This window comes from Hemiscyllium ocellatum, chromosome 49 (assembly GCF_020745735.1).
Source record: "Hemiscyllium ocellatum isolate sHemOce1 chromosome 49, sHemOce1.pat.X.cur, whole genome shotgun sequence".
NCBI classification, from domain to species: Eukaryota; Metazoa; Chordata; class Chondrichthyes; order Orectolobiformes; family Hemiscylliidae; genus Hemiscyllium; species Hemiscyllium ocellatum.
This window is the reverse complement of record NC_083449.1, coordinates 8,150,123-8,177,918: the sequence shown is the minus strand read 5'-3', so window position 1 is coordinate 8,177,918 and position 27,796 is coordinate 8,150,123. Positions and strand designations below refer to the sequence as shown.

At 41.9% G+C, this 27,796-nt stretch overlaps 1 protein-coding gene and 1 long non-coding RNA gene across 2 annotated transcripts in view; one reads left to right on the top strand and one right to left on the bottom strand.

Moving 5' to 3' along the window:
* LOC132837315 (histone H3-like) overlaps window positions 1-27,796 on the top strand; it is a 489,210-nt gene that overhangs the window by 9,294 nt on the left and 452,120 nt on the right. The gene's annotated exons all lie outside the window — the stretch shown is intronic.
* On the bottom strand, window positions 31-27,796 carry LOC132837255 (uncharacterized). Its single transcript, XR_009647472.1, has 3 exons — window positions 27,638-27,796; window positions 26,963-27,017; window positions 31-251 (listed from the first exon to the last, which is right to left on the bottom strand). It is a non-coding gene; the product is annotated as an uncharacterized LOC132837255 (long non-coding RNA).

Sequence of the window (27,796 nt, the reverse complement as noted above, 5' to 3'; positions counted from 1 at the left end):
ATTGAAACTGGGTAGGATGCATTTAGAATATAGATTTAAAAATATAAACTTCTGTTTACTCAGTAGTGTTTGACTCTTGGTTTGAACATATCTCTCTGGGAATGGAGCTCAATGTCAATCCACTCAGACTGTGGAAAGGACGTTCTCTGCTCTGACAGCAGTAACATACCCGCTGTTTGTTGGAAGCAGCTGGTCACACTTGGCTCTGTACTGAGGGAATATTACATTGTCTTGGTGCTTTGAGTACTTGCCTGGAGAAAGACAGAAGAGATACCTCCTGTAAATCAACATCAGCTGTGATTGGCAACATCAATACAACATTCAGTTTTTTTTTATTTGAAGCCAGCAATTTAAACAGAACCCCGGGTCTGATTCCACTTCTGCCCTGAGCTGTTCCTTGTCCATTCCTTCTTAAAATTCTCAGCCCGAAGGAATGAGATCCAGGAATGAGATCCAGCAATGAAACAACACACATACAGCTCCAAAAATGAGGCCCACTTGATGCAAGTGGGTATGTGGATATGAGAGTTTAGTTATTGATCTATACCTGTCAGTTCCTGCTTGGAGAATGTGTGAGTGTAGTCATCAAACTGTAACATTCAATATACGGTCAATATATTTACATATTCACACTGCATAGACTGGCAGGGTCCAACTGATAACTATTGAATCATAAAAATAATACAGCACAGAGGGGGCTATTCAGCCTATCTTGTCCATGCCAACACAAAGACCCTCAGAGGCACTTACTCATCCCAACCTCTTGCCGCAGCCCATAGCCCATAGACTTGCAGTTAGCGGAACTGGAGGTGCAGTTCCAGGGATGTTTGTGTAAAAGAGTTTAGGGTCTCTGCCTGTACCACCAAATCAGGTGCGAATTCCAGACACCCACCACTCTATGCTTAAAAATCATTTTCCTCACATATCATGTAATTCTACACCACCTCGTTTGAATCAATGATCCCTGGTGTTTGAACTCTCTGCGAAAGGAAACAGGTTCCTCCTGTGTACGCTAATCTCTCCCTATTTCATGAAAAATCAAACAACACCAGGTTATAGTTCAACAGGTATATTTGGAAGTACAACCTTTCGGAGTTCTGCTCCTTCATTAGTAGCTCACTGTTTCGCGTTCACTATTTAATATTCCTTAATCATGGCACCTCTGTTCCAAAGAATAAAACCCCAACCTCTCCAATCTCTGCCGATAGCTCCAATTCACCAGCCCTGGCAACATTCTAGTAAATCTCCTCTGCACCCTCTCCAGAGCCATGACGTCCTTCCTGTGATGCAGTGATCTGACTGCACACAATACTCCAGTTGTAGCCTCACCAGTGCTGCCTTATATGGTTTCATTGTTATATCCCTACTTTTGTATTTCATCCCTCTGCCCGTGAAGGAGAGCATTCCACGTGCCTTCTTTACAACCCTATCTACCTTTCGGGGCCCATGCACTTGCACACCAAGATCTCACTTACGCTGCCCCCTCAGTATATTCCCATTTACTGTTTATTTCCCAAAATGTATTCCCTCACACTTTATCAAAGTTGAACTCCATCTGCCACTTTCCTGCCCACTCCACCAAACCATCTGTAATACTTTTGGAACTGACAGAAATCCTCTACACTATCTAATAAATGGCCAATTTTTGTGTCATCTGCAAATTTCACAAACCTACCCACCACATTCAAGTCCAAATCCTGAATGTATAAAACAAACAGCAGAGGTCCCAACACTGAGCCATGCAGATCACCACTTGAAACAGCTTTCCATTCACAAGAGCAGCCATCAACCATTACCATTTGTTTCCTGTTACTAAACAAACTTTGCATCCAATTCACCACATTACCCTGTATCCCACAGCTTTTGCTTTTTGAACCAGTCTGCTGTGATGATGCTGCACCTTTAACAAGCCTGTAAAAGACACAGACTCCGAAAAGTCTGACTTGATGGGTTTTAGGGACATTTTAATTATAACTAACAGATAATGCCTCAGGCAAAAGGCTTCCATATGTTTTCAAAAGAACACTTGTACAATGAAAGGGGAGTGGCCCAGTTTTCCCAGCGCAGTTTTTCTCTGGTTTGATGTGGTTTTTGGCTCTCTGGCTATTGACTGAAAGTAGTCAGGCAGTTGAAAAAGCTGCTGAACCCAAAGAAACAGGTCCATGCTTGTACTCACTCTCTCTGACATCTCTCCTGTAAGACCCTGTGTTTGATTTTTATTTTTTTGTGCCAAAGGGTGTTTGTGGGAACTATTGGAAGTGTTGGGAACAGCATCATTAAGTTGGTATAATCTGTAGGGTTTTGGATAGGTTAAGTTAATTAGTATTCTGTTCTCTTTTAAGGCATCGGAGCATTTGTTTGTGTTTCATTTAATAATCTTGTAAATCAGTTCTGTTTTGTTTAAGACTACGTGGTTTGACCAGCTACATCACTCCTGGAATATCTGCGTTACACCTGCTTAAACCAACTAGCAAAGTTAGGATCCGGGCTACTTGAAATGTTTTGAGGGGCTCTGTAGTTCTGATTTGGGATTAGGATTGTTGGACTTGAAGGAAGCGAGTGGTAGGTGTTAGTGTCGTTTGTTCTGAGTTTTGAATTCAGTTGGTTTAAACAATGCTTGAGATAGCAACGGCTCTTTCAGTCATCAAGAGTTTTCTGTGGGTGGATGAAGTGATTTTGGGCCTTTTATAAAAGGTGATTAAGGGTAAGCTGCTGGAAATAGCAGACAAGGAGGAATTGAGTCTGTGTCCTTCCATGTGGAAAGGAGAGATAATTACAGCAGTAGCTCAGCATTTACATTTGTTGGAAACACCATCAGAATCTTCAGAGATGGCTAACATTCAATGGAAAATGCAGCGACTTGTGTTAGAAGCAGAAGACAAGGAAAGGGCAACAGAAATGAAATCGTTTGAAATATGATTAAATGCAGAAGAGAGAGCGAGGAGAAAGAGAAAATAAAGGAATGAAGAGAGAGAGCTTGAACTTTGGAAATTGGCACTTAGGAGGAGTTCAAAAGTTCACTTCCTGAAGTAGTGAAAACCCTTGTGGAAGAGCAGAGAGTTAAAACAGCAAGATTGGCAGCTGAAATGGCTGATGGTTATGAGTTGATCAAAGTTTGGCTTCTAAAACCAATTTCAATCCATGAGAGATAGACGTTGAGGATAAGAGAAATCCTCACCTGGAAATGATAGATCTCGGTGAAGGTCGTAAGGATGACTGACCACAGGGTAAAAAAGGAAACCCTTGAAAGGGAAAGAGAAGTTAAAAGCTCTGGTGTTTTTCCTACAGTAAAGTAGGCTATGCGAAATTACAGTGCTGGTGATTTCGGAAAAACACTGGGAAACCAGATATAGGAAATAGGATAAGCCAGTGAATTTTGTTGGGGTGGTAACAGAAAGCACAATGGAGGCTCGAAAACTGCATCAGAATGTACAATCTTGTCGGAGGTGCCAGATCTTCTCAAACCATCCACCTCTGAAAGGTAATGTTTACTTGCATAGGCCAGGAGGAGCAGGTGGTTACAATATTTAGAGATACAAAGATCTTCTCAATCTGTGATGCTGAAAGATGAGGAGATATGCAGCCCTGAAGGACTACTGCCAGAAAAGGCAATCAATCAATTGAAAGCAGGAGACAACAGCTTCGTTTCACCTGGAAGTCGCCAGTGATGATGTTACCTAGCCAGGTAATGAAATGTCTGGATATCAAATCTACAGCTCAGCAAGCAAACCTACACCCTAAACCACCCCCCCCCCCATCCTCCCATTTATTCCAGTTTCTAGCTAATCAATAGTTGTATTATATCTTAACAATTTATTGCTTTGCAAGTGACTCAGTATTTCATTCTGTAACTGCCAGTTTATTGTTTCTAATCTTGTATTTACTCAGTTTCAGTCAGTCAATCACTGGCATGTCAGAGAACAAATATCTCAACATCTCGAAGTTTCTGATGAAATGGATGGCTAATCTTTTTTCACTCCATCCCTGGTATATCTTGGTAACTTATAACTGAATTGATCAGTATGTGATCTATGAGCACACACATATCAGTAAGTTAAAGATAAAGTGTATGGTGAATGATGCTGCAGATACAGTGGATATGCTGTAGTTATTAATTTCTTTCAGGCTTGTGTCACTTTAAATTTCTCAACAGAAGACGATAAGAAACATGAGAAGTCTGTGGCATTTTCATCTGCCTGTGTACTCTGTCATAAGAACAGATCACAAAGGCTTTTGTTATGGACGTCATCTCATTTTGATGTTTAGCACCAAAGACTCCCTCATGTATCAAAAAAGATATATGGCTACATTAGCATAAATTAAGCTGATAACCCAACCCTAACTACTCTCTGTGGAACAGAACAAGGGAAGAATGTTCTGCATTGCTTTCTTCAACAGGTTTCCTGCTCAAAACTGTGTCTTTTACTCTGGATTCTCTCATAAGCAGTGACAATCTCCCAGCATCAACTCTGTCAACTCCCTTCAGATCATTTTCTTTTGCCTTAAAGATGATAAATTGTTCTTCAAATCTTCAGTGAGAATATGCCCAACTATTTTTAATACTAACAATGAGAACCTACATATCAATCTACAGCTCTAAGTTTCTGCAATGCGAATATGAAGGTGCAGATATCACTCTGTCCCAGTAAGATTCGCTATGTGCATACTTGAGTGAAGTTATCACCCTATACCTGTTGGTTTCTACTGTGTGAATGTCAGTTTCTGCTCTGTGAATGTGATAATTTAATTATCAATCTGTCCATGTCAGTTTCTGCATTGTTGAAATGTGAATGTAGTTATCAATGTCTACCTGCCATCTTCTCCTAAATGAACATGTGGGGGGCTGTATTGAAATGCATTTGTTGCTTTGTTACACGAATGCGTAAGTGTAGCTATCAAACTTTCCCTGTCAGTTTCTGCTATGGGAATGTATTGACGTAGTTACACATCTGTACTGATGAAGGGGCCTTTAACCAAAACGTTGATTCTGCTGCTCCTCGGATGCTTCCAGATCTGCTGTGCTTTTCCAGCACCACACTCTCAATTCTAATTTCCAGCATCTGCAGTCCTCACTTTTGCCTATCCATTTGTACCTGTCAGTTTCTGATCTGTGAATATGGAAGTGTAGTTATTGATCTGTCCATCAATTTCTCCAATTTGAATATGACAACATATGTATCTCTCTCTCTCTCAGTTTCTGTGATGTGAAGATGACAGTCCAATTATCTATCTGCCCCTGTCAGATTCTGCTGTGTGAATATGAGAGTGTCATTACCAGTCTCTACCTGTCAACTTTTGCAAAGGCAGTGTGATTTTAGTTATCAATCTGCCTCATTAGATTCTAGGTGAATGTAAGAATGTAGTTATTATATACCTGAGATTGTGTTCTGGGAATATGTGAATGTATTATGTACTTGTCAGTTTCTGCAATGTGAATATGTTTGTGCTATCATCAATCTATCCCTGACAGCTTCAACTATATGAATGGATGAGTGCATCTGCACCTGAAAGTATCTGTGCCTGGCAGTGTGTTCTGTGAATAAGTGAGTGTACTTATATATTTGTCTCTGTTTAACATGACACTTACAGAAACTGCAGGAGCTCTTTTTTACTTCAAATCTCAGTTGCTCAACATGAATAAGATTTTATCTATTGCCATCCATGGTGGCATGGTGGCACACTGGTGCCAGGGATGCAGATTCAATTCCAGCCTTGGTTCATTACCTGTGTGCAGTTTGCATGTTCTGCCCATGTCTGTATGGGTTTCCTCTGGGTGCTCAAGTTTCTTTGCATGGTCCAAATATGTGCAGGTTTGCTGGATTAGTCATGGTAAAATGTCCTGTAGTATTCAATGATGATCAATGTCAGTGGGTTAAAACTGGGTAAAAACAAGGGCTGCTGATGCTGGAAACCAGATTTCCTGAAATGTCGATTTTCCTGCTCCTTGGATACTGCCTGAACTGCCGTGTCCTTCCAGCACCACTCCAGTGTCAGTGGGTTAACTATGGTAAATGTTGAGTTATGGGGATAGGGTGAGGTCTACATCTGGCTGGGATCTGCTTTGGTGAGTTGTTGTGGGGGGATGGGCCAAATGAACTCTATCTGCACCGAGAAATGATATCTACTGTAATTGAAAGCAAGACTTTTTTTCAATACCATCTTCAGTCTCTGGCAGCATAAAGCAGTTTGGACAATTTCCACAATTTTTATTCTATGGTACAGGTTATGATTGTAAGTTATATTCTGAATGTGCATTTTTAACTTATTTGTTCACATGTTTATAACAAGACCACTTTATGAGAGCTTTTACATTCTGTAGCCAATAATCTCTGGGGATCTGTCTAAATGTGTACCTTTTCATATTAATATTTAATTTCCCTTTCGACCACTTGAAAACAACGTATTCATTCAGTCATTTTGTATGAGATGTGTTCAGTTTTCACTTTGTGAAAATAAATTAAATTGCAATATTTGTTTAAATCTAGCACTTGGCATGTCATCTAAATCATCCAGTTTGGACAAACAAAATTAATACATGAATTACGTACAGTCATAGAGTCAGACAGCAAGTTTAAACCATGATGAGATAATTGGAGGAATAATTAACCTGAATATTTGTTTACTTCTTTCCCTATTTAAGTGGAATACATTGTTAGCATGCAATAGGTTCAGTATTTCCAAATAAACAAATGGAGTTTACTTTTTGACCAACATTATACTATGCATTAAAATCCTATAGGAAGTTCTCTTGTACACTGGGACTGACAAACTTCACTCTTACCTTTCCCGTTTCATTTAAGGAAACTGTAGCTCTCCCACCCATGTGATCCTAGTCAGCATGATTTTTCTATTTTTGCCTACAGATCTATTAACCTGACAGTGTTTCCGTGCTTTGCAAATTATTCTGTACCCACTGTGTGTTGGCATCATCTCACTCTTTGCTGAGTCCAGAAACCATCAGTTTCCTTTAAGTCCTTCATTACATAAATAAGGACAATAACTGTTGCAATCTGCAACTATTTGTTCTTCTCTGCGAGTACAGAACTAATCTTGTTTATTCCATTCACTTGTACGGTTTGTGTACTTGGTAAGTACTCTCTCCCTGGCAGTCTGTGCTATTTAATTGGACTGTGATATGATTTATTGCCCTTCAAAACTCTGCTCAGATGTGACAGGTGGCCAACAGATTAGAGCCATGTTGTCTAGTGAAAAACTTGAAACTAAAATTTAATGTTGACTACTTGGGCTGCTGTGTACATTCACTGATTTTATGTATAAAAGTGGTTTTTGAAAGGAACACTTGTTATGATACAGGAAGGATGCCCACACTCTATTGATCCTGCTTCGATCTTCATGTATTGTGTTACTGAGCAGTTTAAATGCTTGCTATTAAGTGGACAGCCAGTTAGCAAAGGAGAGAGTTTTCAGTTCATGTGTCCTGAAGTGAATGGGAAAGAGCTTATTTTCTTTGACTGAACCTGTAAGATTCCAGACAAGTGAAACCACAGCACATTGTCACAGAAAGGAGTTGTGCTGTTCTTCAGAGTCAAGGAGGTAAAAGCAATGGACCTTTGCAGGATAGTGCAGTGTCTAACTGGGAGTAGTGATATCAAGGTGTGGCCTTCAGAGAGTCACACGATTATACAGCACAGAAACAGACCCTTTGGTCCAAGTTGTTCATGCTGACCAGAGATCCTAATCTGACCTGGTCCCATTTAAGTTAAAAATCTCAACACCAGGTTATAGTACAACAGGTTTACGTGGAAGCACTAGCTTTCAGAGTGATGAAGGAGCAGTGCACTGAAAGCTAGTGCTTCCAAATAAACCTGGTGTACGACAAATTGGTGGTGTGATTCTTAACTTTGTCCACCCCATTCCAACACTGGCACCTCCACATCATGGCTACTCACATTTGCCAGCATTTGGCGCAGATCCATCAAAACTGTTCCTATTCTTCTATACATCCAGGTGGCTATAAAAGGTTATAATTGTACCCACCACCTCCACTTCCTCTGGTAGCTCATTCCGTACAAGCACCACCCTCTGTGGTAGTGTAACCCCACAGACCCTTTCAAAATCTTTTTTCCAAAATTCAAACCTGTGCCCTCTATTTTTATACGCACCCACATTCGGAAAATGACCAGGGCTATTCATCCTATTGTGCCCCTCATGATTTTCTCAACCCATACAAAGGTCACACCTCATTCTCCGACAGTCCACAGAATAAAGCAACATGCTGTTTAGCCACTCCCCCTAACTCAAAACCTCCAGTCCTGGCAATGGAACATCCTGATGAGAGTGCAGTTGACGTGGTTTACATGGACTGCTGTAAGGTCTTTGTTGAAGCATAACCCCTGACCGGGACGAAAGACTCAGCACGCAGGCAGGCATCATTCAGGCAAGTGGTAGGTGCTTATTCAAGCAGAAACGGGTTAGTCCGGGGAAGAGGGCCAAATGATCTACCCCAGAGACTGACCTCAGAAGAGAGGCCAATGACACACTTTTTTTGTTACAATAAAAAGCGATATTGTATATAAACTTTCTGATATCAATCACATACAATTTAATTATGATGTTCCTTCCCCTTACTTTGCATACCATATTCAATGAAACACCGAATCAATGATGGGCATTTCTATGGACAGCCCCAGGATCCCCTGACATCTGAGTTTAGAGAACACTGTAATCTCTAGGCCTTGCGATCTTTCTATGCACCCTATTCATTCACATTCCAAAGTTATTTTCTATACAGCCTCGGGTTTCTCGCAGGCTAGCTTCTCTTTCAGGACAATTTGAATGCTGTTATTCATTATATTCCATTTTATCAAGATCAATTGCTCCACTGATATATTTCCCCACTGTCTGAATTATATGAAGAAAAACAAAAGGAGAGTTTGTTTTGATTTACTTGCCACAGACTTGTAATTTTAATTTCTGTTATAAAAACTCAGTTACAAAACGTAAAGTAATTTAGTTATCCCAACTATTAGCACTTTGTGATTAATGGGCTGTGAGCAATCTGTTGTGTTCTGGGTGTAAGAGGAGTCATTACCTAAAGCTTCACTTCCAGGTTTAAATGCTTCTTTTCCCCTTTATGCTTTAGTAATGTGCATCTATTTTTTATGCTGAAAACTATGGCGATGACGCTATATCTCTAATTCTTCATATTCTAACTTCTTTCAAGAAACTGAGTACTATAAGATAACTTTAGCTGTTGCACCCTCAGTTGTTTTTGGGGATTAATGGGCACCTGGTTTCTGATCATTAACTGGGACAAATTACCCTTTCGTTTAACGTGGCTGCAGTTACTCATTTATTGGACATGAGGTCTGTTTCTCAGAACAGTTTAGAATGGCTACAGACTGGGTCCTTTTTACTGTACTTGCATGGTTTGTTCAATGATATCATTATGCCTTACTGTGTGAGCAGGCTGCTTGGCGTAGTTTTTGTCTGCCACTGCTTTTCACATCCTGCTGTTTAAAGGTCAGTTTGTGTTAACAGACATGGGCAAATCTATTCTGGCCAGGTACGGGCCACCCCTACAGCCATTGACAAAGTCCCATATAAAAGACTGGTCCAAACTCGGCTCTCGGAGTCTCAAGCAACCTGGATCTGAAATGAGCTTGCAGACAGGATGCAAGCTACAATTGTGGAGGGTTGTGTTTGTGATTGGAAGCCTGTGACCAGTGATGTACCACAGGGATCAGTGCTGGGACCCTTGCTGCTTGTTATGTACATATTCACAATTGGATGGGAATGTAGAACATATGCTTGCAGATGAATTTTTCACGTGAAAATATATGTTTCAGTACAGCCTTGAAATGCAATGGGCCTGTTCCTGTGCTGTATTGTTCTTTGTTCTATGACATGAGAATCGATGGCATTGTTGACAGTGAGAGAGATGGTCTCAGGCGACAGGATGAGAACATTGGGCACTGCAATGGCAGATGGAATTTAATCCTGATAAATGTGAGGAAGGTCATTTTGGAAGGTCTAATAAGGCAAAGAATGACACAATGAAGGATTGGTCCCTCGGCAGTACTGAGGAACAAAGATTACTTACTTACAGTGTGGAAACAGGTCCTTCGGACCAACAAGTCCACACTGACTTGCCGAAGCGCAACCCACCCAGACCCATTCCCCTACATTTACCCCTTCACCTAATACTACAGGCAATTTAGGATGGCCAATTCACCTAAACTGCACATTTTTGGATTGTAGGAGGAAACCGGAGGAAACCCACGCAGCCACAGGGAGAATGTGCAAACTCCACACAGAGAGTCGCCCGAGACAGGAATTGAACCTGGGTCTCTGGCGCTGTGAGGCAGCAGTGCTAACTACTGCGCCACCATGCTGCCTTGGTGTACAAGTCTGTAAATCACTGAAGGTGTCAGTACAGGCAGACAGGCTGCTGAAGAAGGCATACAGAATGCTTTCCTTCAGTACCAGAGCTGTCAAATGAGTGAAAGGAAGTCTTATTCCACCTTTATAAAACAGATCAAATACTGTGTGCCACACAATTAGAAGGATGAGATTGACTGGAGAGGATGCAGTGGGATGGAAAGTCTCCGTCAAAAGAGAAGACTGTAGGAATTAGGTTTGGTTTCCTTGGAGCAAAGGTGGTTGAGGAAGGATCTGACTGAGATATACTAAATTGTGAAAGATGCAGACAGAGTAGATGTGAGAATCTTTCTCCCCTTGGCAGATGTGACGAAGACCAGGGGATACAAGTTGAAGGTGCAGGGAAAGCAGTTTATGGGATATCTGAGAAAAATATTTTGATCTAGAGGGTGGGTAAAGTTTGGATCAGACTGCCTGTGTGTGTGGTGGAATACTCTCACAGCATTGAAAGAAGCATCTGGATATACCCTTCAGAAACCAGGACATAGTTAGCTTTGGGTCAAGTGCAGGTAAATGGGATGAATGCAGTTTGCTGTTTGTTGGGCATCATAAACTTGGTGGGCGGAAGGATCGGTTTCAATGCTGTATGACTATATCTCTATAACATGCTTGTAAATCTTTTCTGCACTATCTCAACATCCTTCCTGGAGAAGGGTGATGAGCGTTACACACAATCTCATAAAAGAGGCATCAATAATGTCCTGTACAGCTATTAGATGACATCCCAACTCCTACACTCAAAGTTCTGACCAATAAAGGCAAGCATGCCAAATGCTTTCTTCACCGCTCTGTCTACCTGTGACTTTACTTTCAAGGAAATATGCAGCAGCACCCCGAGGTCTCTTTGTTCAGCAACACTCACCAAGGCCCCACCGTTAACTCCTGCCCTGGTTTGTCTTACCAAAATCGAACACCTCACATGAATCTAAAGGAAACTGCATCTGTCACTTCTTGGCCCACTGACCCACCTGATCTTGAAAACTGTTGAAGTAAAGTTAAAGGGGTGGCACAGTGGCTCAATGTTTAGCACTGCTGCCTCACAGGGTCCCAGGTTCGATTCCAGCCTCGGGCGACTGTCTTTATGGAGTTTGCACATTCTCCCTGTGTCTGCATGCATTTCGTCCAGGTGCTCCGGTTTCCTCCCACAGTCCAAAGGTCAGGTGAATTGGCCATGCTAGATTGTCCATAGCGTTAGGTGCATTAGTCAGAGGGAAATGGGTCTGGGTGGTTCCTCTTTGGAGGGTTGGTGTGGACTGTTTGGGCCAAAGGGCCAGTTTCCACACAGCAGGGAATCTAATCTAATCAAAAGGTAGGTGTTAATTACCCTGCACTGTATTGTAATGTTGCTCACCATCATTTCGACACTTGTGCAGCTCTGTGGAGGGGAGGAGGAAGGCAGTAGGACTTTGATTTTCTCTCAAGCAGTGGTGGAAATTGGAACAGCCAAATTAAACTTTTTTGAAGAATTAAACATTTGGACTCTTCTCATAAAAAGATAAATGAGCAACTTTGGAATTTATATTATCTTGTGAGGAGTTACTGAGAGATATTCACACATCAGGTAGAAGAAGAAAGGCCAGTGGGTTACAGTCAGGGGGCTGAAAGGGAACCAGCAGACATGCAGGGATCCACTGTGGCCATTCCCCTTAATAACAAGTATATCGTTTTGGATTCTGTTAGTGGTAGGGGAGTGGGTGAACATACCAGTGGTAAGCCACAGGGTACAGGTCTCTGGCACAGAGTCTGTCCCTGTTGCTCAGAAGGGATGGGGAGAGAGGAAGAGAGCATTTGCTATTGCGTTCTCCACAGTTAAAGGGATATATGGGAGGTTCTGTGGGAGTGAGACAGACTCATGATTGGTGTGTTGCCTCCTAGATGTCAGGGTTCATGATGTCTCACATCATGTTTTCAGGATCCTTGAAGAGGAAGGGGAGCTGCCCCAAGTCGTGGTCCACATAGGCACTAACAACATAGGTAGGAAAAGGGATGCGGATTTAAGGCAGAAAGTCAGGGAGCTAGGGTGGAAGCTTGGAGCTAGAACAAACAGAGTAGTTATCTCTGGTTTGTTGCCTGTGCCACATGATAGCGAGAGGAGTTGAACACATGACTAAAGGGATGGTGTGGGAGGGAGAGTTTTGGAGACATGGATAATTGGAGAGGTGAGACCTCTACAAAAATGATGGTCTACACCTGAAGCAGTGATACCAATATGCTGGGGGATGTTTGCTAATGTTCTTTAGGTGGGTTTAAACAAATTCAGTAGGGGGATGGGAATCTAAATTGTAGTTCCCGTATCCAGAGGTTGAGCATAGTTAGGGTAGAAATATGGTTTCAATGTCACAAGCGTGCACTGGCAAGCAGGAAGGTGGTTTGAAGTGTATCTACCTCAACGCCGGGAGCATCCAGAATAAGTAGGCAGCATGGGTTGGTACCTGGGATTTTGCTGGTGTGGCCAATTTGGAGACATGGATCGAGCAGGGACAGGAATGGTTGTCATAGATTCCAGGATTTCGATGTTTTATTAAGAACAGAGAAGATGATGAAAAAAAAGGGAGGTGTGGCATTGTTAGTCAAGGACAGTATTACGGTGGCAGAAAGGATATATGAGGACATTTCTAATGAGGTAGGATGGACTAAGGTTAGAAACAGGAAAGGAGAGGTCACCCTGTTGGGAGGTTTCTTTTGGCCTCAGAATACATCCAGAGATGTAGAGGAAAGGATTGTAAAGATGATTCTGGATAGGAGCAATGTAAAAGGGTAGTTGTTATGGGGGACTTCAACTTTCAAAGTATTGACTGGAAATTCTATATGTTGAGTACTTCAGATGGTTCAGTTTTTGTCCAATATGTGCAGAAAGGTTTCCTGAAACAGTATGTAGACAGGTCAACCAGGGGCGAGGCCATAATTGATTTGGTACTGGTAATGAACCTGGTCAGGTGTTAGATTTGGAGGTAGGTGAGTACTTTGGTGAGAGTGACCATAATTCAGTTATGTTTACTTTACGAGGGAAAGGGAGATCTGTTTATACTGCAGGGCAAGATTTATAACTGGGGAAAAGGCAATTATGATGCAATTAGACAAGATTTATGATGCATAGGTTAGGGAAGGAAACTGGAGGGGATAGGCACAATTGAAATGTGGAGCTTATTCAAGGAACAGCGACTGCGTGTCCTTGCAGACTGCATAAGCATGTACCTGTCAGGCAGGGAGGAACTGGGTAACTGTGAGAGCCATGGTTTACTAAGAAAGTTGATCTCTCGTCAAGAGGAAGGTGGCGGCTTATGTTAGGATGAGACGTGAAGGCGCAGTTAGGGCGCTTGAGAGTTACAAGCTAGCCAGGAAAGACCTAAAGAGAGAATTAAGACCCTGGTGGGGACAAGAGGAGTCTTCGGCAGAAAGGATCAAGGAAAACCATAAAACTGGAAAAAGGCAATGTTGTCGAGGATAACACGGAGATACAGGCTACTAGACTAAATGGGATATAGGTTTACGAGGAGGAGGTGTTAGCAATTCTGGAAAATGTGAACATAGATAATCTCCTGGGCTAGATGTGATTTATCCTAGGATTCTCTGGAAAGCCAGGGAGGAGGTTGCACACCCTTTGTCTTTGATCATTAGGTCATCATTGTCTCCAAGAATAGTGCCAGAAGATTCAAAGGTAACAAATGTTGTCCCCTTGATCAAGAGGGAGTAGAGATCACCCTGGTAATTATAGACCAGTGAGCCTTAGTTCGATTGTGGGTAAAGTGTTGGAAAAGGCTAAAAGAGGCAGGATTTATAATCATCTCGGTAGGGATAAGTTGATTAGGAAAAGTCAATGTGGTTTTGTGAAGAGTAGGTCGTGCCTCACGAATCCTATTGAGTTCTTTGAGAAGGTGACCAAACAGCTGAATGAGGGGAAAGCAGTTGATGCAGTGTATATGGATATCAGTAAAGTATTAGATAAGGTGTTTTCAATATTTTTCCCCAATGGTAGGTGACTGCACAAAATATGGAGGCATGGGATTGAGGGTGATTTAGCGGTTTGGTTCAAAAATTGGCTAGCTGAAAGAAGACACAGGGTGGTGATTGATGGGAAATATACATCCTGGAGTTCAGTTTCTAGTGGTGTACCACAAGGATCCGTTTTGGGTCCCCTGTTGTTCATTATTTTTATAAATGACCTGGATGAGGGTGTAGAAGGATGGGTTAGGAATTTTGCGGATGACACTGAGGTTGGTGGAGTTGTGGACAGTGCCGAAGGATGTTGCAATGCTATTCCTTGTCAGAAATGCTGCTCCCCTTCGTCCCTTTCTGTCCTTCTTGTAGCATTCATATCCTGGAACATTAAGCTGCCAGTCCTGTCCATTCCTGAGCCATGTTTCTGTAATTGCTATGATATCGCAGTGGATATCATGTTGCTAACCAGACTTTGAATTCATATGCCTTCCCTGTTAGTCCTCTTGCATTGAAACGAATGCAGTTTAATTTATCAGTCCTGCCTTGTTCTCAGCTTTGTCCCTGCCTGCCCTAACCATTTGAGTCACCTTTGTTCTCAACTGTACCAGTTTCAGATTGATCTCTTTCCTCACCATCTCCCTGGGTCCTACCCCCACCTTACTAGTTTAAATCCTCCCGAGCAGTTCTAGCAAATCTCCCTGCCAGTATATCAGCCCCCTTCCAATTTAGGTGCAATCCATCCTTCTTGCACAGCTCTTTTCTTTACTCAGACAATAATTGAGGCATGGAATATTCTGCCTGCAACTGCAGTAGACTTACCAACTTTAAGGGCTTTTAAATGGTCATTGGATAAACATATGCATGAAAATGCAATACAATACTGCGCTGTTATGTTCTAAGTTCTATTATCTCACTAAATCTTTTCTACTCGTTCCAAATTACGATTATGTGATTGCATTGGGTATTTGAGAGAATGGTATTGAGTTTTCTTGCATTTTATATGAGACTTCATAGGAATGCAGGGCTATTTGGAGAAGCTGAAAGCTAATTTGAAACAATGGCACAAGAAGCCTTTTCAATGGAGTCATAAAGAAAATCTGTTCCTGCAAGTTGGAGAAATGGAGAATGATGTTGTGCTAAAGGTGGGGATGGCAGCTCCTCTGCCACCATGATACACTGATGGAAATGGAATGCTGTCTGAATGGGAGTAGAATTGTTAGCTGGATGTCTGACTGCTGCAGACCACAATGACTCCATGTGAGAGTGATACTTCAATTTGATTGGATCATTTTCTGTTGTCTGCAGTGTATATGGAACTCCATAACTGTTGACCCTGCTCTGCAGTTATGATGTTTGTATTTTGAACTAACTCTCAATTAGTCAGTTGCTGTGTCTGTGTCTGCGCCTACAGTAATTATTCTCTATTGTCAGGAATAAAAACAGAAATTTCTGGAGAAATTCAGTTCTGAATATCAGTTACTGGCCCCAAAACATTAACTCTGCTTTCTCTCCACACATGCTACCAGACACGCTGAATTTGTTTTAAGCACTTTCTCCTTTTGTTTCCAGCCTCCAGCATCTGCAGTTTTATTTGTCAGGCTTTGGCACAGAATGGGTGTTTGGCATTCTCATTATTTAATTGTCATGTGACTATATATGACAACTATTCATTAAAATGTTAACTCTGTCCTGCCCAAACAATAATAACCTTACTAACACTGCCTCACCCTGTAAATTGATGACTTTTGTCTGGTTTCCTTCTATCTCTGTTTTAACATTTGTGTTATATATGGTTTTTGAAAGGATGTTACGGTCTGATTTTCTTATTCATCTTGATTTTAACTTTACAAATATCATATTAAGTGTAGATTTAATGCCTTTGCTGGGCATCTATTACAGATAAGAAGTCTGAAAAATGGTGTAACTATGGACTTGACAATATTAGGCAAGAACTTTCAAACTTTGACTGGCAGCAGAAGTTCGCAGGTAAAGTGATGGCTGGAAAATGGGAAACATTTAAAAATGAGATAACAAGAATGCAGAGGCAGTCTGTTCCTGTTAGGGTGAACGGCAAGTCTGGGAAGTGGAGGGAATGCTGGATGATGGAGAAATTGAGGTTTTGGTCCAGAGAAAGAAGGAAACATATGTCAGGTACAGACAGCAGCGATGGAGTGAATCCTAAGAAAAGGAAAAGGCAGGAGGAGTATAATTAAGAGGGAAATCAGGAGGTCAAAAAGGGGACATGAGATAACTTTGGCAAACAGGGTTAAGGAAAATGCCAAGGGATTTTATGAATACATTAAGGACAAAAGGGTAACGAGGGAAACCCCCCAAAGATCAGCAAGGCGGCCTTTATGTGGAAGCACAGAAGATGGGGGAGATAAGAAAAGAGTATTTTGCATCACTGTTCACTGTGGAGAAGGACATGGAAGATATAGAATGTGGGGAAATAGATGGTGGCATCTTCAAAGATGTCCATATTTCAGAGGAAGCAGTACTGGATGTATTAAAATGCATAAAGGTGGATAAACCCTCAGGGCTTGATCAGGGATATCCTAGAACTCTATGGGAAGTTACGGAAGTGATTGCGGTGTCCCTTGCCGGGATATTTTTATCAGGATAGTCACAGACGAGGTGTCAGAAGACGAGAGGTTGGCTAACGTGGTGCTACTATTTAAGAAAGGTGGTAAGGAAAAGCCAGGGAGCTTTAGGTCGGTAAGCCTGCCATCAGTGCTTAAAAACGTGTTGCTGGAAAAGCGCAGCAGGTCAGGAAGCATCAAAGGAGGAGAATCGACGTTTTGGGCATAAACCCAGTGTTACATATAGAACATAGAAAAATACAGCGCAGTACAGGCCCTTCGGCCCTCAATGTTGCGCCGACCGAAGCCTACCTAACCTACACTAGCCCAATAACCTCTATATGCTTATCCAATGCCCGCTTAAATGACCATAAAGAGGGAGAGTCCACCACTGCTACTGGCAAGGCATTCCATGAACTCACAACCCGCTGAGTAAAGAATCTACCCCTAACATCTGTCCTATATCTACCATCCCTTAATTTAAAGCTGTGTCCCCTAGTAACAGCTGACTCCATTAGCGGAAAAAGGTTCTTACTGTCAACCCTATCTAAACCCCTAATCATCTTGTACACCTCTATCAAATCTGCCCTAAACCTTCTTTTCTCCAATGAGAACAGCCCCAAGTGCCTCAGCCTTTCCTCATACGATCTTCCTACCATGCCAGGCAACATCCTGGTAAACCTCCTCTGCACTCGTTCCAATGCCTCCACATCCTTCCTATAGTATGGCGACCAAAACTGCACACAATACTCCAGATGAGGACGCACCAGAGTCTTATACAACTGCAGCATGACCTCAGGACTCCGGAACTCAATTCCTCTACCAATGAAGCCCAGTGCGCCATATGCCTTCTTCACAGCACTATTTACCGGGGTGGCAACTTTCAGAGATCTGTGTACATGGACACCAAGATCCCTCTGCTCATCCACACTACCAAGTAGCCTACCATTAGTCCAGTAATCCATCTTCTTGTTACTACTACCAAAGTGAATGACTTCACACTTAGCTACATTGAACTCCATTTGCCATCTTTCTGCCCAGCTCTGCAACTTATCTATATCCTGCTGTAACCTGCCACATCCTTCTTCGCTGTGCACAACTCCACTGACCTTTGTGTCATCTGCAAACTTGCTCACCCAGCTTTCAAGCCCCTCCTCTGGGTCATTTATAAAAATGACAAACAGCAATGGTCCCAAAACAGATCCTTGTGGAACACCGCTAGTAACTGCACTCCAAGATGAACCTATAAATTAACTACTACCCTCTGTCTCCTTCCAGCCAGCCAATTCCTAACCCAAACCTCTAATGCACCCTCAATGCCATACCTCCGTAGTTTTTGCATTAGCCTGCCATGGGGTACCTTATCGAATGCCTTGCTAAAATCCATATACACCACATCTACTGCTTTACCCTTGTCCACTTCCTTGGTCGCCTTCTCAAAGAACTCAATGAGGTTTGTGAGGCACGACCTGCCCTTCACAAAACCATGCTGACTATCCTTGATCACATTATTCCTATCCAGATGTTCATAAATCCTATCCCTTCCAATTCTCTCTAAGACTTTGCCCACAACAGAAGTGAGACTCACTAGCCTATAGTTACTAGGGCTATCCCTACTCCCCTTCTTGAACAAGGGGACCACATTCGCTATCCTCCAGTCTTCTGGCACTATTCCCGTAGATAACGACATAAAAATCAAGGCCAATAGCTCCGCTATCTCCTCCCTAGCTTCGCAGAGGATCCTAGGATAAATGCCATCAGGCCCAGGGGACTTATCTATTTTCATCCTTTCCAGTATTTCCCAGACCTCTTCCCTACATACCTCAAGGCCATCCATTCTAATCACTTGTGACTCAATATTCACATCAGCAACAATGTCCTGTTCCTGAGTGAATACTGATGAAAAGTATTGATTTAGTGTCTCTCTAATCTCCTCCGCCTCCACGCACAACTTCCCACTATTATGCTTGACTGGACCGATACCTACCCTAGTCATCCTTTTATTCCTGACATACCTATAGAAAGCCTTTGGGTTTTCCCTAATCTTACCAACTAAGGACTTTTCATGTCTCCTTCTCGCTGCTCTTAGCTCTCTCTTTAGATCCTTCCTGGCTACCTTATAACTCTCAATCGCCCCAATTGAACCTTCACACCTCATCTTTACATAGGCCGCCCTCTTCCCTTTAACAAGGGATTCCAATTCCTTAATAAACCACGGCTCCCTCACAAGACCATTTACTCCCTGCCTGACTGGTACATACTTATCAAGGACACCCATCAGCTGTTCCTTGAACAATCTCCACATATCATTTGTATTCTTCCCTTGAAGCCTATTTTTCCAATCAGTTGAGCAAGATGTTGGAGGATATCCTGAGGGACAGAATTTATACATATTTTGAAAGGCAAGGACTTATTCGGGACAGTGAACATGGCTTTGTGCGTGGGAAACCATGACTCACAAACTCAACTGAGTTTTCTGAAGTAGTAATGAAGAGATTTCCCCATGGGATACTAGTTAGCAAGGTTAGATTTCATGGAATACAGGGAGAACTAGCCATTTGGATACAGAACTGGCTCAAAGGTAGAAGATAGAGGGTGGTAGTGGAGGGTTGTTTTTCAGACTGGAGGCCTGTGACCAGTGGAGTGCTACAAGGATCGGTACTGGGTCCACTACTTTTCATTGTTTATATGAATGATTTGGAAGTAAGCATAGGAGTTATAGTAAGTAAGTTTGCAGGTGACACCAAAATTGGAAGTATGGTATACAGTGAAGAAGGTTACCTCAGATTACAATGGGATCTTGATCAGATGGACCAATGGGTTGAGAAGTGGCAGATGGAGTTTAATTCAGATAAATTGGAAGTGTTGCATTTTGGGAAAACAGTTTTTAGCAGGACTCATACACTTAATGGTAAGGTCCTAGGGAGTGTTGCTGAACAAAGAGACCTTGAAGTGCAGGTGCATAGTTCCTTGAAAGCGGAGTTGCAGGTAGATAGGATAGTCAAGGCAGTGTTTTGTATGCTTTCCTTTATTGGTCAGAGTATTGAGTACATTTTGCAGCTGTACAGGACATTGGTTCAGCCACTTTTGGAATATTGCATACAGGTCTGGTCTCCTTCCTGTCAGAAGGATGCTGTTCAGAAAAGATTAAGAAGGATGTTGCCAGGGTTGGAGGATTTGAGCTAGAAGGAGAAGTTGAATAGGCTGGGGCTGTTTTTCCTGGAGCATTGGAGGCTGACGAGTGACCTTATCAAGGTTTATAAAATCATGAGGGGCATATAGAAAAAATAGACAAGGTATGTTCCCTGGGACGGGGGAGTCCAGAACAAGAGGGCACAGGTTTAGGGTGAGATGGAAATGATATAAAAGAGACCTAAGTGGCAAGGTTTTCATTCAGATGGTGGTAGGTGTATGGAATGAGCTGCCAGAGGTAGTGGTGGGGGTTAGTACAATTGCAAATTTTAAAAAGCATCTGAATTCATATACGAATAGGAAGGGATTGGAGGGACATGGACTGGATGCTGGCACATGGGACTAGATTGGGTTGGGATAGCTGGTCAGCATGCACAAGTTGATTGAAGGGTCTGCTTCCTGTCTCTGACTCAATGATTGATGAGAGTAGAGCGGTGGACGTGATCTATATGGACTTCAGTAAGACGTTTAACAAGTTTCCACATTGTAGACTGGTTAGCAAGGTTAGATCACATGAAAATCAGGGAGAACTAGCAATTTGGACACAGAATTGACTTGAACGTGGAAGACAGAGGATGGTGGTGGAGGATTACCTTTCAGACAGGAGACCTATGATCAGTGGTGTGCCACAAGGATTGGTGCTGGGGTCACTACTTTTCATCATTTATATAAATGATTTGAATGTGAACATAAAAAGTTTGCAGATGGCGTGAAAACTGGCATAGTAGTGGACAGCAAAGAAGGTTCCCACAGAGTACAACAGGATCATGATCAGATGGGCCACTGGGCTGAGCAGTGGCAGATGGAGTTTAATTCAGATAAATTTGAGGTGCTTCATTTTGGAGAGGCAAATCAAGGCAGGAGTTATACACTTAATGGTAAGCTCCTGGGGAGTATTGCTGAAAAAAAAAGACCATGGAGTGCAGATTCATAGTTCCTTGAAAGTAGAATCACTGGTCGATAGGATAATGAAGGCAGTGTTTAATATGCTGTTCTTTATTGGTCTGAACATAGAATATAGGGGTTCGGACATCATGTTGAGGCCATACAGATAATTGGTTCAGCCGCTTTTGGAATATTGTGTGCAATTCTGGTCTCCTTCCTATCGGAAGGATGTTGTGAAACATGAAACATTCAGAAAGGATTTACAAGCTTGTTACCAGGGTTGGAGTATTTGAGCAAAAGGGACAGGCTGAAGAGGCTGGTCCTGTTTTCCCTGGAGTGTTGGAGGCTGAGGGATGACCTTACAGAATTGTATAATCTTTATAAAATTCTGACCTTTATAAAATCAGGAGGGCCATGTATAGGAAAAATAGAAAAGATATTTTCCCCGAGGCGGGGGAGTCCAGAACTAGAGGGCACAGGTGAGAGGGGAAAGATTTAAAAGAAACGGGCAACGTTTTTATGCAGAAGGTGGTGTGTGTGGAATGAGTTGCCAGAGGAAGTGGTGGAGGCTGGAACAATTCCAACATTTAAAAGGCTCCTGGACGCTTACATGAATAGGAACGGTTTAGCAGGGATATGGGCCAAGTGCTGGCAAATGGCACTAGTGCTGCCAAATGGGACAAGATTAGTTCTGGATATCTGGTTGGCATGGATGGGTCAGACCGAATGGTCTGCTTCTGTACAGTACATCTTCATAATTCTGTGGCTGTGAATTATAACAATTATTCGAAATGGGGTAATGTACATAAAGAATGGTGATGGAGAAAAAGAACTGAAATTCCTCCGCGACATTTGACTCTTGATTTGAAAATTTCTCTCTGGAAATGGAGTCAATGTGTGTCTGATTCAATCTGCTCTGAAACTATGGAAAGGATGTTCTTCAGTCTGACTGCGGTAACATACCTGCTGTTTGTTAGAAGGAATTAATTACACTGGCTTTGTACCGAGGATGTATTACACTATCTTGGTCCTTCAAGTAACTGTCTGGAGAAAGACAGAAGGGACATCATCTGTAAGTCAATGTAATAATTTAATAATCATTAGGCTGTTTTTCCTTCAAGACAGCAATTCCAACAGGACCAGAGGGCTGATTCTATTCTTGGCCTGAGCTGCTCTTTAGTGATTTCATCAAAAAAATCTGTACCAATTCACCGAGGACCAGATACTAACCAACACCTCTACAAATGGGATAATCTGATGCCAGTACGTGTCTGGATATGAAAGTTTCGTTATGTATCCAGAGCTGTCAGTTCCTGCTCAGTGAATGTGTGAGGACAATTATCAACATGTACCTGTTAAATGCTGCTCTGTGAATATCGGGGTGTGATTATCAAACTGTAATTATCAATCCATATAATCTGTGCAAATATGCGAGTGAATACAGTTATCAATTTGTCCCTGTCAATCTCTGGTAAATATATTTACATTTTCTCATCACAGAGACAAATAGGGACAGACTGATAACTACACTCATAGATTCACATAGCATAAACTGACAGGTGCAGATTGATAACTGAACTCATGTATCCACATAGAGGAAACTGCCAGGGACTGGTTGATAAATACATTTCCTACATTTTAAATAAATAGGATCAGTCCCTATGTGTTTCGCTGATGTGGATATGTGAGTTTATTATCTATACATACCTGTCAGTTTCTGCCCTGCGAATGTTTGTGTTTGCTTATCAATCTGTCCCAAACAGTTTCTGCTGTGTGTCTGAGAGTGTAGTTATCAACCTGAACCGATCAGTTTCAGCTATGAGAACGTGAGTTTCGCTATTAGTCTCTACCTGTCAGTTTCTGCTGTATGAATATTAAATACAGTCATGAATTTTTACCCATCACTTTCTTCTGTGTGAATGTAGGTATTGATCTCCAACTGTTAGTTTAAGGTATACCAATGTGTGAGTGCAATTATCAAACAGTACCGGTCAGGTTTTGCTATTTGACACCAGAGTATCATTGTCAATCTATTTCAACTATGTAAATATGACAGTGGAGATACCAATCTCTCCCTTTCAGTTTCTTCCCTGTAAATATGTGAATACAGTTATTGATCACATTCTGCTCTGTGAACGTGGGTGTATTAATCAAACTGTAGCTGTCAGCTTCAGTGATGTGAATGTGGGAGTACAGTTATCATTCTCTACCTGTCTTCTTTGTCAAAGTGAGCGCAACCGTCAATCTGCACCTTTCAGACTCTGCTGTGTGAATACATAAATATAGTTGTCAATCCGTAGCTGTCAGTTTCTGCTTGGTGAATATGTTTGTGTAATTGACAATCCTTCCAATTTCTACTATGTAAATGTGAGAGCTGAGATTTCACCTGTCGCTATCAGTTTCTGCTTTGTGAATGTGAGAGTTTAGTTTCAATTTTCCCTATCAGGCTCTGTAATGTCAGTGTTCAAGTGTATTTATTAATCTTTTTCTGTCAGTTTGTGTGACTGTAGTTATCAACCTGTACCTCTCAGATTCTGCTCTCAGAGTGTAGTTATCCATTTGATTTGATCTGATTTATTATTCTCACACGCACTGAGATACAAAGAAAAGTATTGTTTTGTGTGCTTTACAGGCAGATAATATCATACAAAATGCATCAGGATAATAGAACAGAATCCGCAATACAGTATTAAAGCTGCAAAGAGAGAGAGAGATTAATGTTAAAATTTGAGCGACATTAGAGTGGTGCTGGGAAAGCACAGCACATCAGGCAGCATCCAAGGAGCAGGAAAATCAATCTTTCAGGCAAAAACCTTTCATCAGGAATGTCAGAAACATCAATTTTCCTGCTCCGCGGATACTGCCTGACCTGCTGTGCTTTTCCAGCACCACTCTAACCTTGACTCGAATCTCCAGCATCTGCAGTACCCACTTTCACCTTAAAATTTGAGCAGTCCATTCAAAGGTCTGATAGCAGCAGAGAAGCTGTTCTTGAGTTTGTTGGGTGGTGTATTCAAACTGCTGTATTTTCTGGTGGTAGCTAGGAAAATATTTGTTGTACTACAGAAGATAGGGTGGGTGGAAGAGTGATGAGGAAAAGACAGATGGAGATGGAGTCCAAAGAAAGAAGAACAGTAGGACAGAGAGAGGAGTGGATAACTGTCAGACTAAGTGGGTGAATAGCCTATTAATAGGACCTGTTAGTGGCTCACAATTGGTGGTGTATAATAGCAGACCATATGTTAACAAGGCCGGACATAGAGGGTTTTGGGAAATGACATGGGAGAGCTCAAAACCTGTAGTTGGTGAACTCAATATTGAGTTCAGAAAACTGTCGAGATCCCAAGCAGAAAATGAGGTGCTGTTCTTCCAGCTTGCACTGAGCTTCACTGGAGCACTGCAGCAAGCCTAATACAGAGATCTTGGCCAGGGAACAGGGTGGTGTGTTGAAGTGACAGGCAACTGAAAGCTCAGGGTCTTTTTGACTGGACAGAATGACGGCATTCTGCAAAGTGGACACCCAATCTACACTCAGTTTCCCCAACATAGAGGAGATCACACTGTGTGCATCTTCATCAGTTTTGAAGACTGGTCACGAGACCTGAGATGCAGCCAGACTTGTGAATTTTCCACTAATTTTTGTTTTGTTATCAATCTCTACCTGCCAGTCTCTTCCCTGTGAATATGTGAGTGTCGTTACCAAAGCGTACACGTAAATTTGTGATTTTACATTGGAAGCATAATCAATCTATTCCTGTCAGTTTCTGCTGGAATGCAGTTATCAATCTTTCTCTGGAATTTACTGCCAGCTGCATGTGAGTTATTAATCAACCTGTCCCTCTCAGATTCTGCACTGTGCATCTGAGAGTGCACAGAGCATAGTCTGTATCTATCAGCTTCTTGTTTATAAGTGAGGAAATTCATTTATCATACTGTGTCTGTCAGGTTTTGCTATATGAATGTTATCAAAATGTTGCTATATGAATGTTAGTCTAGTTATCAGCCTGTACCTGTCATAGGTGTGTGTGCATGATTATTGTTCTCTCCCTTTCAGTTTCTGCAATGTGAATATCGAGAGAGCAGATATCAATCAATGCCTGTCAGTTTTGGTTGTGTCCAAATGAGAGTTTAGGATTTGATGTAAACATGTTAATTTCTGCTATGTCCATGTGTGAATTTAGGAATTGATCTGTACATGCCAGTTTCTGGTCTGTGATGGAGAGAGTGAAGTTCTCAATGAGTTCCAGTCACTTTCAACTCTTATATATTGAAGTTGCTCAATTCGCTGGCAGCCAATAATATTCTAAGAGTCTACAGATGTCCATGAATCTATTGTTGATTGCCAGAAAACCTCATCTGGTTCAGTAATGTCCTTGAATGAAGGAAACTGCCATCCTTCCCTTGTCTGGACTGCATATGATTCCAGACCCACATCAATGTGGCTGCATGGGTAGTTAGGGATTGGCAATAAATGCTGGCCACGTCAGTGATGCCCGCATCCCAGAATGAATTAGAAAAGAATTCTGTGACTGTGATTCAATCTGCGATAATAGTGGTCAGGGTGTTGAGATTGGGCCTTAATCTCCAATACATTTTGTAACTTATGACTCAGTCACAGAATTGAAACAACCAATTAGCCTGTTGTGTCTGCACTGGGACATTCTATTCTTTATCTGTTCTCCATACTAGTTTCCACTAATTGTTGGGATTCTAATCTTCATTCACTCACTCGCTGCCAGTGTCTCGGTGTAAATGCCAATTTGAGATTAGTTCTGCAGTTATCGGCCTTTGAATACCTACACATGCCAGTTTTGCTCTGTGTGAAACAGTGACCAGTCAAGGAAAGGATGTTATTCTCTTTCTATGTTCGGTTGTGCTTTTTTCAGTCAGGGTGTAGGATAAACCCATTCAATATTTGATAAACTTGTGTGATTGAAGGATTAGTGTTGGTTCAATACTTATCTTTACAAAGAATCTGAATTTTATTGTATTCAATCGCCATTTTCTCTTTTTGTGTGTGCACTAGTCTTTGTCAGTTACTGCTGGGCACTGCAATAATGTAACATCTAACACTAACATCTTCTGAAGCATTTAATAATTTGGTCAGTCAATTTATGACTGTTCATATCTGTAAGTGCTTGTGGGCCTAAATTACCTTATTCTCCCTTTAACCATTAATAGGCTGAATGTGAGTGAGTTTTCTGTTGTGCTTCCAATCTGTACCACTTTGAAGTGTGGTACTGGTCTATATCACACCGACATTGTCTGTATATCTCCTTGTGTTTCCAGTCCGACATGTACTTTATGAGGTGGGTTTCAATCAGTGTTTCATACATTAGAAAGTATGAAATGCTTCTGCATTACTCAGGCCCTCAGGAGTATGGATAAAGTGTATTTTCATCAACACCAGGCTGAGAGACAGACAGACAGACAAGGACAGATGCGTATGCACATGTGTGAATGAGCTTTAGCATCCTCTCCAGATCAGGCTTGATCAAGAGGTTCATTTGGAATTTACATTGTTTGATTATTGTCTTTGTACCGGACAACTATGTATCAAAAGAATAATTTTGTCCTGCTCAGTTACTCATAATGTCCAACTTTGCTTCAAAATCTGGACTCAATATCAACTCCATACATACTTGTTACAACAATGTAACAGCATGATTGATTATAACTTTAAAAATGCCTTTTCTACACATACATTTGAGCTGCATCAAATCCATATTTATTACAAGCATACAGTCTAACCTTATGAATGATAATTGGATTTGAATAATGGAATTTACTGTCACTGAGGTGGTATGCATTGAGAACAGGGTGAAATAATATAGATTTATATATCGTCAGTTGCGTTTAACTCTTGGATTGAATGTGTACTTCTGGAAATGGAGCTCAATGTGTGTCTGACTCAATCCACTCAGACAGTGGAAAGGACCTTCTCCTCTCTGACAGTGGTAACGTACCTGCTGATTGTGAGAAGCAGCTGGTCACTCTTGGACTGATCCATCAAATATTTGCCTGGAGAAAGACAAAAGAGACAGTTCCTGTAAATCACCAGCAGACATCAAATGATCAATGCAACGTTCAGGTCATGAACATTATAATTCTTTGTTTTGAACAAGGTAAGGTGAATAGTATAGATCCTGGTTCCACTCAAGCCCTAAGCGCCTTCGAGTATTTTTCTATTTGCAAAATTCAAAAATATTTACTTTGATATAAATAAACTAACAACATATGCACAGCTCCACAAATGTAATGACTGCACAGTTCAAAATCCAATTCCCAACCTGTTGAAAGACGAACACTGGGCACGATTTCACATACTTTGAGACGTGCCTGCTATATTTATCCTTCATGGGATTATCACATTTGTTTCTACTGTCTTTTATTTCAATGTCTATTCGCAACAAACAGCGTGAAACAGAAGTCAAACAATGAATTCCCATCAGTGTTTAGGGGATTGTAAACCCCAAGAATGTCCCACAGCAGCTTCTTCCCGCTCTGTCTCCCTCAGCAGGTCCACACACAGCCCGAGAAAGGCCTCTCTCTTCCCCCCAGCCCGCTCACTCCAAGTTCCGGGACCAGGTCCTGTTCCGCTCGGCCTCTTACAAGCAGCCCCCGGTTCTCCCTGAACTCACCCCGAATCAATCCCGGTCTCGGAGCCCCCTCTGTGTCCCAGGCTCCCATCCCGATGTGCTGCTGGAAGGAGCCTGCTGTTCCCTCCCTTCCCTGGGCGCTGATCTCTCCATTGCGGTCTGTTTCAAACAAACCTCTTGCACTCACTGAGTAAATGCTCC